A 15,974-nucleotide genomic window follows, 5' to 3' on the forward strand; every position below is an offset into this window, starting at 1 on the left:
ATTGCATTTCTAATGTTTGTTTAATTATTTGTGGTCTTGCATTTGGAATCAAATAAATGTATACATGATGCCATCATACCAGCAGGTTCATGAAATTGCAGAACCTGAATGTGGTTTGTTTTCAGGGCCTGTTGCTTTGATTTCTTTGGTGGGTTGTGTTTTTAGGAATTCTATGCAACAGCCTGTGTCCATTTGGATTTAACACCCATACGTCTGATTTATTGGACTGCCACTTGTCTGTGTAGTCCACTATTTTGCCCCCTGCCAGAGGGTGTGTGGACAGGATGAGCGAATAATTTCAAACTTCAGTGAGATCTGAAATCTACATTTTCACCTGCTCAAAAAGTATGCTCAAGTCAAGTCAAGTCAAGTCAAAACCACTTTATTCTATTATTTAAAATCATAAAAGTATGCTATACATATACAAAAACATTAAAATATCTGTTAAAAATATATTATACAAGATAAAAGCACAATTCATAATCAAATCGAAATACATAATCAATCATACCCACGTTTAAGCAATTGATAGGGATACATTGTCTGTAAATTAAGAGGATTCAATTTCTTGTACAGCTTTCTGTCTGTCCCTCTTGTTTCTAACAGACGCAGCAAGAAAGCTGGCAACACAAAACATAATTACTGGGGATTCTAACAGTTGTAAAAACAATAAAGCAGGTTTACACTGATTAAAATTCATCTTTTTCAATAATGGGAGAAGAAACCTTTTCCTGGCATCTTGGTACAATGGGCAAAAGATCATAAAGTGCATAGTGTCTTGCGTGGAGAAATCATCGCATTTACATGGAGCAGCAGCTTCAGGTCTACTCCAACCCTCCAAATCCCAGAGAACTGTGTGTATTTGGTTAAACCGAAATTTAGTCAATAGCCATCTATGGAAAGAATTTGTCACTATGGTCAAGTACGGTGACATTGCTAATGACGGGGTAACCAAAACATGGCCCCTAACCGATGGTTTACATAGTTCTGCTCCTTCTCGCTCTGCCTCCCTTAACTTGATGAAATTAGTTTTTACCCACTCTAGGTCAGCCTTACAAAGAGATTCTGGATTGAAAAAGATCTCTGGTCACCCCATATACATAGCTAACATTTTTATGTTAGACAACCACTGGATTTTATTCATATTGTCGAGCATAATACAGTCCTTTAAGATCTTATGATTTAGGGAGAGGTTCGGATTTAGCCAAATTTTAATCCATAGCAGCAATGGGGCTATTTTAATTGTGTGCTATGTGACCAATCCCCAATTCAAGATGGACAGAGTGGGTAGCAGTAGATTGCGGAAGGCCTAGGAGGGAGCGTAGGAATTTGTTCTCTTCCATTTGAATAGCGGCGGGTTTGGTGAATCCCCATATTGCGGCCCGTACCTTACGATAGAAATGGTCTTGGCTTTGTAGATTGTTAAAATCACCTCAAAGGGTTTTTCCCCCAACCTTTTAGCAAAGCCTAGCACTGCAGCTGCAGAATTTCTCACCGAGTTTACCTTCAATGAAAGCTGAGGGGACCATAAACCCTTATCATCAAAGTATGCTTGGGTTGTGTTGTTTATCTGAGACTAGCCTGGTAGCTGAAAAGACCGTCCTGAAGTCTGCCTCTGAAATTGTCTTGAATAATACTGCTTCATATGTCCTCTGCTATCTGCTGGACCGCCTCACTGAAAAGGTTCCTCACATCTGTAAATCCACCATTGCTATATCCATTTCACCGACTTTCTTCAGTACTTCGAAAGAGTGGACCACTTCTGCACCAAAAATATGGTCCCCATTAAGAGGTATTCTAATCAAGTAGGCCTGCACCTCAGCTTGAAATCACGAATGAGCAACCATGCGCCTCTGCCCAGCACTGTCCTCATATAACTGCCAGCTGACTGTCTCTGTTGAATGAAACCACGACTTAAGGTAAGTGTTTCAAAGGTGTTGCCTTCCTTCCCCAATATAGACTTAGCTCTCTTTTCTAACTCTAATGGCAAAAGTTTGATGAAGTCGCCTATACCCTCCCACTCCTGATATACATATCTATTCATCAGTGCATTCAAATTAGCTATACACCAATGCATACCCACTGCTCTCTCCATTTCATTGTCCTAACTCCAGCCGCTTGCTAACTTTGTCTCTTGCGACTTCTAGTGTAGCTTTCGATTGTACCCTCTTACTTGCAGCAGGCACTATAAATGAATCTGGCTCCACATGACGGGATATATTGTGGATCCTGGGTATGAATTTATACTTCTTGTTTCTTCTGGCAAGTGCCCTAGACATTGCCCCCTTTGAAAAGACCTCCATCCTTTCTATACAAGGGACTAGTCACCAGCAGCTATAAGGGATCTCTTGTTCCACCTCCATTTGTAGTCCATCAGAGAGTGCATATGTCATTTAATTACACAACAGCACCCGATATTGTTAGGTGGGGATATTTGGGTGGGTTTCCTATTTACATCCTCATCTATATTTTGTCATAATTCCTATTTCTTTTCCTGAATGCTGTTTGTGTTCCTCAAGGCAGCCTTGTTTGCCACTGATATGCGTCTCCCTCCAGTCGTTTACTTCGTCGTTGACTCCTGCTGTGTCAGGCTGGGTGTCATCCCTTATTTCGGGGAGCCGGGAGCTGCAGTGCCTTAGGTGCAGTGAGTCTGTCCAGAAAAGGACATAGGAAGGTGGCATCTCATTGAATGTGTTGTGTAAGGTATCCCTATTTTTTGCCCTGGACTGCGCCCTCACGGCTACATTTTCTCCAATTTAAAATACATTTTTTCAGCCCTACCCAAAAATACGTGGGGAATTTATAACTTTCCTCAAAATATTCCAGGGCTGGAGTTAGAATAGTAAATAAGCTTCCTGGAATATGGGGAGGAAAGTTGCTCGTTCCCCAAACATTCCAAGACAGGAGTTAGAATAGTAAATTTGACCGTCCAGTGTCCGACACGCCCACAGCTGCTCTGAGAGAAGGAGCTTTGTTCATCTATCCTCTTGTCTGCCATTCTGTTCCATTTATATTTTACATTTTAGCGCTTACATTTTGGACATTGCAGGCAGGCAAAAGAAGAACTAATGTGAGAGGAGGCTTGAAGTTATTTAAGAACTTGTTTCAGTGAGTAACTGTTTAGTTTAGTACTCTGAGCAGTGGCGTTGCCTGCATACGGGCGGAGGAGCGTCCCCCCCACACTGCTGCATTGAAAGCTGGAAAAATAAAATGGTAACAAAAGTTATTTTTATCACCATTTTACTTTTCCAGCTTTCTGCCTAATGGAGAGGGCAGGGGGGCCAGTGCGTTCTTGCTGCTAATTGGCAGCAATGACAAGTGGCCCCTTAACTTTGAAGTGCGCATGTCAGTTTGGCCAGCTACCTTGCTACTGCGAAACCGAAATGCGCAGTTCAAAATCTCCAACCCAGCTGTCTTAGACAGCGGAGTTGGAGAGCAGGCACAGGGGTCCAGTGCCTTTCGGAGCGCTGAGTCAACCTACTCCAGCCAATACAGACGCTGTTCGGAGCAGCGTCTGAATTGGATAGGGTGTACTTTGATTTGCTATGTCACCTCGTGCTCGGAGGAGCCGGAGCCACTGACTAGATAAAGTGAGGACCTGCCGCAAGGCAGTGGCTTAGCTAGGATAGGTGAGGGGGGGTGGTCCGCCCCAGGCGGCACAATTTTGGGGGCGGCTGTGCGTCACTGGTGGCCTGTTGCGGTCTTTATAATTTATTTGGGGACACTGTGTCCCCAAATAAATTATAAAGGCCGCGCGCATCCCAGTTTGAAAGTGCGCGCACCTGACCTGCTGCTGTTATAACTGTGGCAGTCACAATGAGTGCTTCAAAAATTGCGGTCACGACGTCCCGGTCCCGCGTTTGAGTTTGCTGAGGAGCTCAGCTCTTGACTGTTGGGCCCGCAGGTCCGTCCCAGTGTCCAGAGCGTCAATCAATCTTGTAGCGCACGAGCGCTACCAATGATGGCCCTGGGGGGCGACATTAAATAATTTATTATTTTGTCCAGCCCTGCCCTCGCGTTGCGATAAGAACGACATAGCAGTGAGTGCCAGGCGCTTCACCGCTACGCGCTCTCGCGCTCATTTTGGCCTGGGGCAGTCGGCGCTGTGCTGCTCTCTGGGAATCAACCACCCCTGTCTGCCTGGTGTAGAGACCCTGGAGCGAGTCACGAGTGAGGTAAGAGGAGAGCTTCCAGAGGGCATATTTAGTGAGTGGCAGCATAGCTACCAACAGGGCTTTAAGTGGGATGAAAAAACGGGGGGGGGGCTGGTGGCCGATTTAACTAAGGGTGTGGTTTTAAAACACTTACACTAGAAATCTGTGTTTATCACAGTGTGCCAACTGACTTGTATGTTGCTGTTTCTGTCATTGCATTCAGATATGTGATACAACAAGTATCATTTGGAGTCTGTAAAAGATATTGGCAGCGGAAAAGGAAAGGGTGGGTTGAAGAAGTGCATCATTGACTGTAGCTTTTTGATGTTTCAGTGGTTGATGTTTTAAATTGACTGTTTTATGGAAATAGCCTGAGCGGTTGTTCGTGGGAAATGAGAAGTGACTGTCATTGAAGCATGGAATATATTTTCCTAATCCATGTGATATTTTGCTTTATCCACTTTGGTTTGTAAATGGAGAGTCGAAAGTTATCTTGAGAGTTTAAGGATTTCCTTGTAGATCTTTGTTAGCCGATAAAGTGTTGGGCACTTTAGCCATTCTCCAACTCATTTTTACGCAGTCCTCCAGTGTCTCCCGTTGAGTGATATGTTCAAATGTTCTTCAGAGTTTTTATTATGATAAGCTTTACAAGGCCCTGTCATCTTGAAAGCATTGGTGATGGTGATAATGTGTTGTCAGGCACTGGTGAAAACCTGAATCTCTTTCATCTTTGAGCTTTACCATATTCATGGTTCTAACTGCAGATTCTTCGCCCTGTGACTACTCCCCAGCACCAGATTAGATCCAGAGATTTTTTATCAGCTATCCCCTTGCACATTGATTGGTTCCATCGTGCGGCTCTGTATCCATTCCGTCCCATCCTGAAAGTGATGCCGGGACCCTTCATAGCCGCCACCTCCATGCACTGACATTAGTTCCTTTCTTTCCATGGCACAGATCCAGAGCTCACTCCCTTGATTTCAGTGGCAGACCTTCCAAGAGCCTTTATTGCCCTTTAATAAAGCTCTGATGGACACACTACGGGCACCTGGGCAATGCCAGGACCTTGCACCCTAGTTAATAAACAAATAGCCAGAAGGCATAAGCCAGCCTCAGGGGGCCCATACTTTCTTCTGTAACACCCAACACTGGAAAGTTTAAATGTTCAGGCCTCCACCAGCAGGCTGAGCCAAGCACCCCACAAGACACGGAGTTGTAACGCATGGAAGTGTTAGGCTGATGCATATTGGCAAATGGCCTAGGGGTTATTCTGATGCAGATAAAAAGTGTCTTAAGAGTGTAGTAGGTGATTATAAAAGAGAGGTCGGTAAAGCCATTTTATGCTAATAATATTCTTGGAGCCAACAATTGGGCAAAAAAGGTTTTTGAAATTCTTCGGGGACTAACAGTCTTGGATTGCTCAAAGCAAGAAGTTACATCTTCCTAGGAACTCTGTGATGATCTGGCTGATTTCTTTGATAAAAATATCAGCAAGATTTTGGAGGACATAATAACATCCTTTAAGACAGTATCCCCTGATCTGAGAGAGTGTTCAGAGCTACTGGTGACCAAAGCTTTACCGAACTATCAGTGCTGAGTGAACCTATGACCCTAAAGGACTCTGCTGACAACCATGATGGCAGGCTTAACCTGTGATGCTATCTCGGAGGAGACCTTCTTAGATATCACCTGGTCCACTACCTCCGGATCTCCCTTGGATCCCCTAACCTCCGAGGATATGGAAAGAGCTGGTCGATGATCTCACTGTTCCTACACTGCAGGTGTGCAATCAATCTTTGAAGAGGGGTGTGGAACCTCAAGTCAGGAAGAAAGCAATTGTCTGTGTGTTCTCTCTTGTACTGCCAGTCACCCGTGTATTCAACTGTGTAGCCTTGGACCGCGTCATGTATGTGCATGTAACTTGCATGATCGAGGTAACTATTAGTGGCAATACTACGTGTCTCTCGGACCTCTTTCAAGTGCTCGATGTCCTTTTTCCCCAGTACCCCTCCCCCCTCGTCCAGGGGCGGCAATCCAAGGGATAGCCCCGGGCGTCACAAGCTCTAGCTACGCCTCTGCCGCAAGGTAAGTGAAACTCATATTTTTTGCCTTCCTGACTCACTGTGTGATTGATTGCGTGTGTTTACGTGGCTATCTTTATAATTGTGACTGTATGTGCATGTGTGTTTGTGAGCTTCACTGTGTCTCACCATTTTTTATGTCACCAACCGCCACTGAGTCTGAGCATTTAAATTCAGCACTGGATATACAAGCTGGACAACAATTAGATTTGTAAATAGGTCACAAGGTGGCAACAGCAATTTGTGTGTTAATTTTGTTTGTAACTCTACAGAACGATCTCCCTTATTTGACGCTGTTCTTCGGATATAATTATAAACTACATATTTCTAAATATTCATTCAAGAGTTTTTGCAGATTCCTCTCATTCAGGTGATTTCTTGCTAATGTACATGTTCTAGTTTTATTTTACCCAATCAATTATTACAATTAAGCAAACTTGTGATAACGCTCTCTCCAGTGTAAAGTCAGGTGCCTTAGGCCCGCATGCTGGACTCAACAACGTCACAGACCGCAGGAATTGGTGAGTATAACTGGCTCAGTGCACATGCGCCCGGACCCTTTTATTGGTATGGTCACCTAACTGGTGACACCTGTGATGGAATAGTGAGGTGGGGGTTAAGGCAGCCTCAGGGGAGGGGCTGCTTCATTGAGTGTCCAGTAGGATGCTACCGCCAGGAACCTTTCTCTTAAACACAACCTGCATAGATGCAGGCAGTAACACAACCTGCATAATGAAACTAAAATCTCCCAAAATAAAAACCTACCAGCAGTAAAAAAAATATTTTAATCATTTACTTCTATGGCAGGTTCTGTGCCTTTAGGAAATTTTAAATCACAAACTCTGAACCAGCCAATCACTTAATTAAACGCCAAATCTTTTTAGAGTAATGCCAGATGCCAGGAGAATTATAATAACCTCAAAGACCACAGTGGTTAGCCAGCCCCATGATGGATGGGTGTGGGATTGGGTATTATGGCAGCCTCAGGGGATGGGTTGCATCACTGAGTGTCCATCAGAGCATTACATTCCTCCCAAAATCCAAAGGAAAGAACTACAAAACAAAATAAAACTATTGAATGTGTTGGTCTCCAGAGACGATCAGTAGGACAGCATTGAATGCATTGACTGAAAATACTAGCTGCAAGAAAACATATGTGCCCGCCTTCGCAATTTATCCTGCGTGAGACAGGACAAGAATGCTGGTTCAAAGAAGTACAAAACCTTCTGGCATACCGGCTGGAGTCATTGCCAAAGTTTGGAGTTGGTCTGCTCTGCTGATGCTCCTGATGGTCTGTGGTTGGTGTCAGCATTTCAAGATGCATCAGGAGAATTGTTGGAGTCCATTGTAAAGTGTCCATCACGAACCATACTGCGGTGATGTTGCTTAGCTCGCTGAAGACAGTCTTGTGGTGGTGCAAGGCATTGCTACCTCCTGGAATCCATTGATGGGGCATTGTCAAGTCCATCTCTTGAGCTTGTGGAGGCCCTTTGGTTGGGTTGCCACAGGACTGCTTGTAGTCTGCGCTGGGACTGCGGGTGTGCCACGTAAAGTTTGCTGCAAGACAGCTGAGGAACCACTGTATAGTTGCTCATGCAACCACAGGGGTAGATGGGTGATGGTCAAGACATGCTTTTGCAACCGGTACCATGATGGAGGTAGTCGCTGGTTTACTGATTCTTCGCATGGTCATTGGCGCTTCTTGCCTGTAGGTATAATGACGGTGTTTGACTCCACTCTAGTTGTTCAATGCTCCATGGGTGACAGTAATGGCACACTTGCCAGGGATCGGTTTGGTGGAGTTGCCAGCCATGTGGAGAACCTGTACGATAGGTGGACTAACTTGCATTGGTGGTTGCAGGCCTTCCTTCTTGGGTCATCAACAAGTTGGAGTAATGGTGGGCATGTGCTTGCTTCCTTTCTTTGTAGAGGCATCTGCATCCTTCAGCCTGGATGTTCTGAGTTGCAGAGCCGCCGGCTACTGTGTCTGGATGGTTACATTGGGAAGTGTGGGGCAGAGACTCAGTTCACGCATGCTTGCAGGCTTATTCTTTATTTAATGCGATTTTATATAGCGCAAACTTTACCCGAAGGTGTCAGAGCACTTTACATAAGAACCAGTTGAAAAACATAAGGACTTAGGATTACATGCGTTACATAAAAGATACATACAAAAAAAATTTGCAAATGTACAAGATGTAAAGTCACTCAAGGAAGATATACAAATGGATATACTCTAAGAGTCACTTAGGAATGGTAGATAGTACAAAGGTGTACTGCATATACTAGTGATTAGAGTTATCTCTCAAATCTTGAATTGTAAAAATAGATCCCCTTTTGAGAAATACTAACTGTAGATAGCTTAACTGTTAATAATTTTATTCCAGTACTCATTTAAAAAGCATATTGTTTTTGTTGTTTGTGGTGGTATGTCAGATGAATGAATGGTGGTTTGAATGTTTCAGCTTTTTGAATTGTATATTTAAACTGTATTTTTGTTTATGTAAATATGAATGTTTTTCTTTGTGTACATAAGGTCTTAAAAATGTGAATTTGGCAAATTGATATACCAAATTGGTGAGAATATAAAAATAAAATATAAAACAAATAAAAGAAGTGATAATACACATGAAACATGGTGTTTTAGTTCAGAGGTTTCCACATACAGCCAAAATAAAGTGAAAAGGAAGCTCCCGGACCTGGCCAACATCCTGGCCAAAAGAAAGATAGCCAGGAACTGGAAAGCCCCAGCGGATGGCGGATTGTCTCCTGGAAAATTGAACTAGAAAAGTGGGCAGGAGAAGAAAGTAGACTGCTCCTTAGGGAAGCTTGTCGAGGGATAGGTAGAATGATTAGGGCCAGGGGCATAGGAAAACCTAGTGAGTGAACTGACAATGGGTAGATGAGATGACAGCGGGGTGAGTTCCCCACAGCTGGCGACGCCGGAACGGGAAGGAGAGAGGAATGAACAACTGGAGCAGTGACAATAGGCACCACTTCGTACTGTCTGTACCTAAAAGTTCCATCTTGTGAGAACCGAATAGAACCTAGAGGTTAGAATACATCTACTTAAGCTCAGCTCAAGGGGATTGGGGGGTACTGTTTTGTTAAAAGGGGTATTAAATCATGCATGTCAGAGAGTACCAAAATGGTGTAATATGTAATGGTTACAACAAGAATAATGTATATGTGTATTGGAGCTATCTTGAAAACCTAATAAAATCTGGTTGTAAAAGAAAAGATATTGGCGATAGGTCTTGGGTCTGTTGGGTCAACGGATGGGCTCTTGAGCAGTGGCTTGACTTCTGCGTGTTTTCATTCTTCGGGGAAGGTGGGCATGCTGATGGATGTCTTGAAGTTGGTGGTGAGTTCGCTGCTGATCATCTTACTCCCAAGGTTGAAGATGTGGTGGGGGCAAAGGTCTATGGGTGCTCATAAGTTGCCGGAGTTCTTGATGGTTGTGGTGTTTTGCATTGTGAGCTGGTCCCAGGAAGAGAGCAGGTGGTTGTGTTCCTCGTTCATGGGGGCGAGATGCCTGAGGACGTTGGTGGGTTGGGGTTAGAAGTTTCTCTATATGGTGGCAGCCTTGTCATGGAAGAAGTCCACTAAGGAGATGCAGAGTTCCTGTGAAGGGATGATGATGTTTTTCGGTGGCAGAGGAACTAGAGAACTCTCTGACAATGTTGAAAAGTTCCTGGCTGTGGTTGGAGCTTCCTTTGAAGCGGTCAACCAGGGAGCTTCTTTTCAACTTTTTCAGGAGTTGGTAGTATTGTTTGAGGGCTTTTTGAATGTTGTTTGGTCCGTGGGCTTCATGTTGATGCGCCATTTCCTTTCGAGTCATTTGCAGTTGTGCTTCAAGGTTCTTAGTTCTGTAGTGTACCAACTAGCTTGCTTGGAGGACCTCTTGAGCTTGGTGGGTTTGCTGGGGGCGCTCTGTTGGCGCAGTCTGTGATCCAGGTGAGGATATTATTGACCACCTGTTGTAGGTTGGTTGCGGTGTGAGGCGGGAGGTGTTGAGGTCGTTGGTCCACTGGCTCTCTGAAACCTTGTTCCAGCTGTGGTGTGGAGTGCCGTGTGGCTTCGGGGTGGTGCCGGGAGATCCCGCAGTGGTGAAGTGGACAATGGCGTGGTCAGTCCAGGTGAGCTCGGTGACATGGCTGTACTCGATTCTGTCACTGGCCATGAAGATTGGGTTGAGTGTCTGTCTTGCGATGTGAGTGGTGTTGGTGACCAGTTGTGTGATGCTGATGTTGCTCATGCTATTGAGGAGGTTGGTGGTGTTGGTATTGGTGTCGTTGCTGAGGTGAAAATTGAGGTCGCTGTGGAAGATGTCATTTTCGGAGGTGAAGGCGAATGGAGTGATCAAATCAGGAAAGGCATTGCAGAAACTGAGGTGAGGTCCTGGTGGTCTGTAGGCAAGGGTGCCTCTGATGGTGGTTTTGCTGTTGGCTCGGAGTAGGAAATTGAGGTTTTCCATAATCAGGGTGACGTCATCTGTGGTGGTAGTGCAGTGGATGGTTTCCTTGTGAATTATGGCAATTTCACCTCTATGCTTGTTGATGAGTTCTCATGTGCAATCTTCTAGCTGTCGGCGTGGTTGAGGTGATGTCGGGTACGAATGCAAGGTTGAGCCTGGTCTCTGTGAGGAAGCTGAAGTCTGGGGTGAGGGAGGTGACGTTGTCCCAAATTTCAGTGGCATTGTGGCAGAGGGATCATGCATTGAGCAGGAAGCAGAGGCAGTATAAATGGTCTGGAGTGGTTGCGGTAGGCATTGTGGAGGTCACCGTGTGTGCTGGAGCTTTGGTGTTGCAGAAGAGGCAGTGCTGGCAGGTAAAAGGTCCTACCATGGAATGGGGAGAGGTGCAGCAGCAGTTGCTATTGCAGAGTCCTAGGTCCAGTCCTTGGAATTTGGAGTCGGTGTATCTTCGGGTGCCATAGAGCCAGGGATCCTGGCGCTGGGCACAGAGAGGCTTGCCTTTAGCGCGTCTGTGCTGCGGCCTCCATAAGTAGTCCTGGGAGGTGGGAGGGGCTGACTGGAGGCAAGAAGCAGGAGAGAAAGGAGCAGGACAAACAACAAGGCGATGCAAACATGATAAAATACAACAAAACAGAAAAGATACAACATCAGCAAAAGTATTACAATGAAGCAATAGAAAAGTTACAGCAGAAAAATTGGCAGACTCTGGGAAGAGTCCAAGTATACAATGACGGATACTTCAGCAACAGGGGAGCAGGCACACTGACCAAGAGCTCGAGGGACTGCTTTGGTATGCATCTTCTTTCCAATTATGCTGTTGAGACTTATCGTTGCTAGAGTCTCTTCTCCTTTTGGGTGCAGCGGCATGCACCTTCTTTGGGACTGGCCAACAGGGCCTTCCTGTGGTCAGCTGTCTCAATAGTCTGACTACTGGACTCGGGCATTGGGCTCCGACTTGGTGATGATCAGGGTGGTTGCTGATCCAGTTCTCCTCGTCTTCTCTAAGGCTAAGTGGCGTCCGGCCATGTGTTGTGTATTCTCTCTTCGAGGACCTTCTTGAAGCTCCTACTCCTTGGTGTTGCCTCTTCTGAGACCTCCCTCTGTGGGCAGTAAGGAGCTGTGGTTTTGCCTCCTTTCTCTGGGTGGCACAGAACTTGCGCTTTGAGGCTTCACTGCCATCAGGTATGGTTGATGAGTGGTGACACGGTGTGCATAGAGGGTGGAGATGATGTGGTCCTAGTGTCTGGACCACATTCGCAGCACTGTGCGCTTCAGTCTACCTTCTGGTCTGGTCAAGCTTTCTTTGAACCTTCTCCTACCTAGTGCTGTATACAGTTGTAAAGCTTGGACTACATACAAATGTGGTGTTTCCGGGGTTCACAGTCTCTTTAGTGGGGGGCACATGGTGGGTTACACCACGCCATCTGGGCTCCTGTGATGCCTCCACTCCTTTGTTGGATTGGAGCGCTTTGCTTTTTGCAGCTCAGGTCTGGTAATCCTTTCCTCACCTCCTGGGCAAATGGGTTTTGGGCAGTGTCTTGGTAAGACCGGTGGAGATTGTCTAATGACAAATTAATCAATAGCACTGCATCCACGTTATTCAGCCACATATTTATTTATTTAATGCAATTTTATATAGCGCGGACTTTACCCAAAGGTGTCAGAGCGCTTCACAATAGATCCAAGTATGTTACATGAGGAAATGTACATACTTACATATTACAGATACAAACGAGATAGATGAAAAAGTAAAATAAGCAATAGATGAAGGACAGTCACACAAAAATCAAAAACACAATAGGATTAGGATCGAACAGGCATAGATTACATATATACAACATTGTGAGAACTTCCTTGAGGGATATGAAAAGTGGTGCACTAATTCTGGAAGTGTCTTTGGAAGAGAAGAGATTTGAGGTCAGTTTTAAAAGTCTAGGTAGAAGTTGTGGTACGGAGTAGTGGAGGAAGCGAGTTCCAGATTCTGACCGCATTGCCTTAGAAAGATTGAGCCATCGATCTTTCCCTTTTGAAGGTGGGGGCTCAAGCAGTAATTTTTCTGCATTCCGTGAAGGTCTAGAGCTTCCAGGGATTTTAAGTTTATTTGCCAGGTATCGAGGGGAGGAAGTGTGCAAGGCTTTGTGGGTGATACAGGCAGTCTTGTAGATTGATCTTGCTTCGATGCGAAGCCATCGAAGAGAAAAAAGTATGGGTGTGATGTGGTCACTTCTTTTGGCCCCGAAGACAAAACAAGCCGCTGAATGGAGCAGGAATTTGAGAGGGGAAAAATGAGATTTGGGGAGACCAGCAAGCAGAGAATTGCAATAGTCTAATCTAGAGCGTACCAGAGATTGGACCAAGGTTTTTAGGTCTTGCTCAGGAAAGAAACATTGAATCCCCCAGAGAAGACGCAGTTGGTAACGTGCATTCTTTGCAATGGAATTGATGGGGGAGTGTAGAATGAGCTTTTTGTCAAGAATAACACCAAGGGATTTAGCGCTGTCGACAATGATAGGTTTGTTGTTCAGTAAATTCAGGTTATTCATCCAAGATTGGACAGGAGGAGGGGAAGTGAGGTAGAGAGGAGGAAGAATTCAGTTTTGGAAGGATTTAGAATGAGTTGATGAGCTGACCTCCAGTTTTGAATTGAGTTGAGAGTAGAGTTGAGGATTGAGATGTTGTGTAAGGAACACACCTTAAGGTAGATATGTGTTATCATCAGCATAGAGGTGGTAAAGTGTCCCAGATTTATTTAAGAGATTACCCAATGGTTCCAAATAAAGATTGAACAGAGTGGGTGCGTGTATAGATCCTTGCGGGAAGCCTTGACCTACCGCCGTTGAAGGCGAAAGGCTGTTCGCTATTTAAATCCCTTGAGATCTGTCCGAGAGGAATGAAGAAAACCATTTAAGCACTGTGCCTTCCAAGCCCATTCTCTGTCTTAAAGCAGACATACCGACCCTCCCGATTCAGGCGTGAGACTACCGATTTCAAGGCTAGTCTCCCGCCTCCCGATTCCTGCAAGCAAAAACCCGATTCCTGGGGTTTCAGCTGACAGAGCTTGGTATTGTGTAAAGTGCCAATTCTTACAGCAATAGTCAGAGTGGCCATGCAGGGGCTCTAGAAGGGGTGAAAAACCAACAAAGCGTCATTAACAAGGGAATGGTCTTTTAACACCTTGGCTGCTAGGTGTTTTCCCTTCCTATGCTGACTTATCGTCAGGTCCATTGATCATGACGAGCTCAGCTCGTCATCAGCACAGCTCAACCGTGCATCATGACGAGCTGAGCTCGTCATGAGCATGGAAAGGGTTAAAGACCTGTGAAGTATTGAGGGTGGAGGCGGGCTGTGCGTGTGCACAGGAAGCTGTTTTAGCCCAGGCTGTCACACGGGGGTGGGGGAGCGGAAGCATGCACTGCCAGCAACCTGCCAGGCCAGTGCAAAACACTTTCATCACCCTCTCTCTGCCTGCCATTACGCTCCATGCTTCTGAAAGGTATGAAAAAAACGTGCATTTGCGTTTCAAATGTCCGATCCTGCAGCAGCACACTTCCAAAGCCGGTACATGCCAGTAACCCGATTCAAGGCCCCATTCTCCCGAATCTTTTTTTTAAATCTCCCTCTTTGCTCTTCTGAAATGTTGGCATGTATGTTAAAGTGTTAAGGAGAGTGATGTGATTAACAGTGTCAAAGGCTGCAGAAAGGTCAAGAACAATCACGTAGTGTCTGTGTGCCCTCTGCCTACATCTTAGTGCAGGGCCCCTCTTTCCTCTATGTCATCTTCGACCTCCTGTACACGGTGTAGTGCCTGCCTGCTGTCCTAAAAGCTGCCTTCCTTGTTATGAGGAGATGGCGCCTGAAGAGTAGTGGAGCGATGGGTAACCTGGGTGTAGTGTAGCTTGATGACAGATGTGGAGCTGCCCCCCTCCCCCACCCCCTTAGTAGTCTCGGTGAGGTAACTGGGCAAGTCAATGCCTGTTTGGGGTGCAACAGTCGTTTCTATAGCCGTGATTCGATGGTGTAGTACCAGCCCTCGCCTCAAGGGGGCAGCAATACAGCTCGTCAGTCATGAAGGGCCAGGCCAGCAGCAGAGGCAGACCCATGGAGATCCGAGGAGAGAGCTTGGGGAGTACTTGCAGAACGTTGCAGAGAACACGCTTGGGGACTGACTGCTTCACCCTAACAACTGTTAAGTGCCTCTGAGTTGTTTGTGCAGATTCTCTTTATTTTCCTGCTGGCCCGTTTGGCCAGTGGCTGATAGGTGCCACTGGAGCACCTATTTACTAGTCACTGGCTGGGATTGCAGCTATGAGGCCAGGCTGAGATCCCTGTACTCTGGCGCCCTCTGGTGGCACATTAACAATACTGCAATACAGGGGCGATCTCCTCCATTTTCTTATCTTTATAGCACCTTGTAGCCTTCGGTTTGCTGCACTGGCATCCGAGCTCACAAGCCAGTCTCCTCGCTGCGGGTCTTATCGGGTTGTGGTGCTCCCGGGGCTGGTGCTCTTCTCGGAATCGGAGCACCTATCGAGGGGGTGGAGCAAGCACTCTGTGCGCAGGAGGGATTTCAGCCTTTTCCCAACGATGAACTTGTGCCTAGTGCCTACACTCTTTTAGCGTTGCTGCTCACGGCTGTCGACTGTGGCGGGGGCTTGGGGAGGCAGACGACTGCCCCTCTGGCTTGGCCGCCGGTTTTCCTGCTAGTTATTTAAGTTGCGCTTGTTTCACTAGATTAGGCACGAGCGCCCTCTTGTGCCGGCTGCGGGTGCCGTGCCGCTTCATACAAGGTTCCTTTCCCTGAGGGCACTCGACTCAAAAAGGGTCAGGAGGACTAGCAGCAGAGAGGAAGGGAGATTGGCAGCCTCGGAGTCCCTCTGCTGAGTAAAGAACTGAGGGCCACATGTAACAAGCATTGGAAATGCAATAGGTTTCGCATTTGTTGGATTTAGAGTTTTTGGTGTTGTAAATGACTGTGTTATACCCATGTGTTATGAAGTGTATGTATGAGGTGTATAGTGAAATTATGTGGGTTGGATTGGAATTGTTATTTGTGGAGCAGCAAATAGGACAAGGAAGGAAAAGAGGAGTATGAGGACCACAGAAGGAAAGTCAGATGGGGAGATTGAGGCCTTAGGAAGGAAAGTGAGGAGGGGAAAAGCAGAGTGAAGCACAAGGAAGGAGAGTGAGGAGGTGAAGAGAAGCGTGAGGCCAAGGAAGGAGAGTGGGGAGAAGAGGAGTATCAGGCCCAAGGAAGGAAAGTGG

The sequence above is a fragment of the Lissotriton vulgaris genome, chromosome 9 (assembly GCF_964263255.1).
Source record: "Lissotriton vulgaris chromosome 9, aLisVul1.2, whole genome shotgun sequence".
Taxonomy (NCBI): domain Eukaryota; kingdom Metazoa; phylum Chordata; class Amphibia; order Caudata; family Salamandridae; genus Lissotriton; species Lissotriton vulgaris.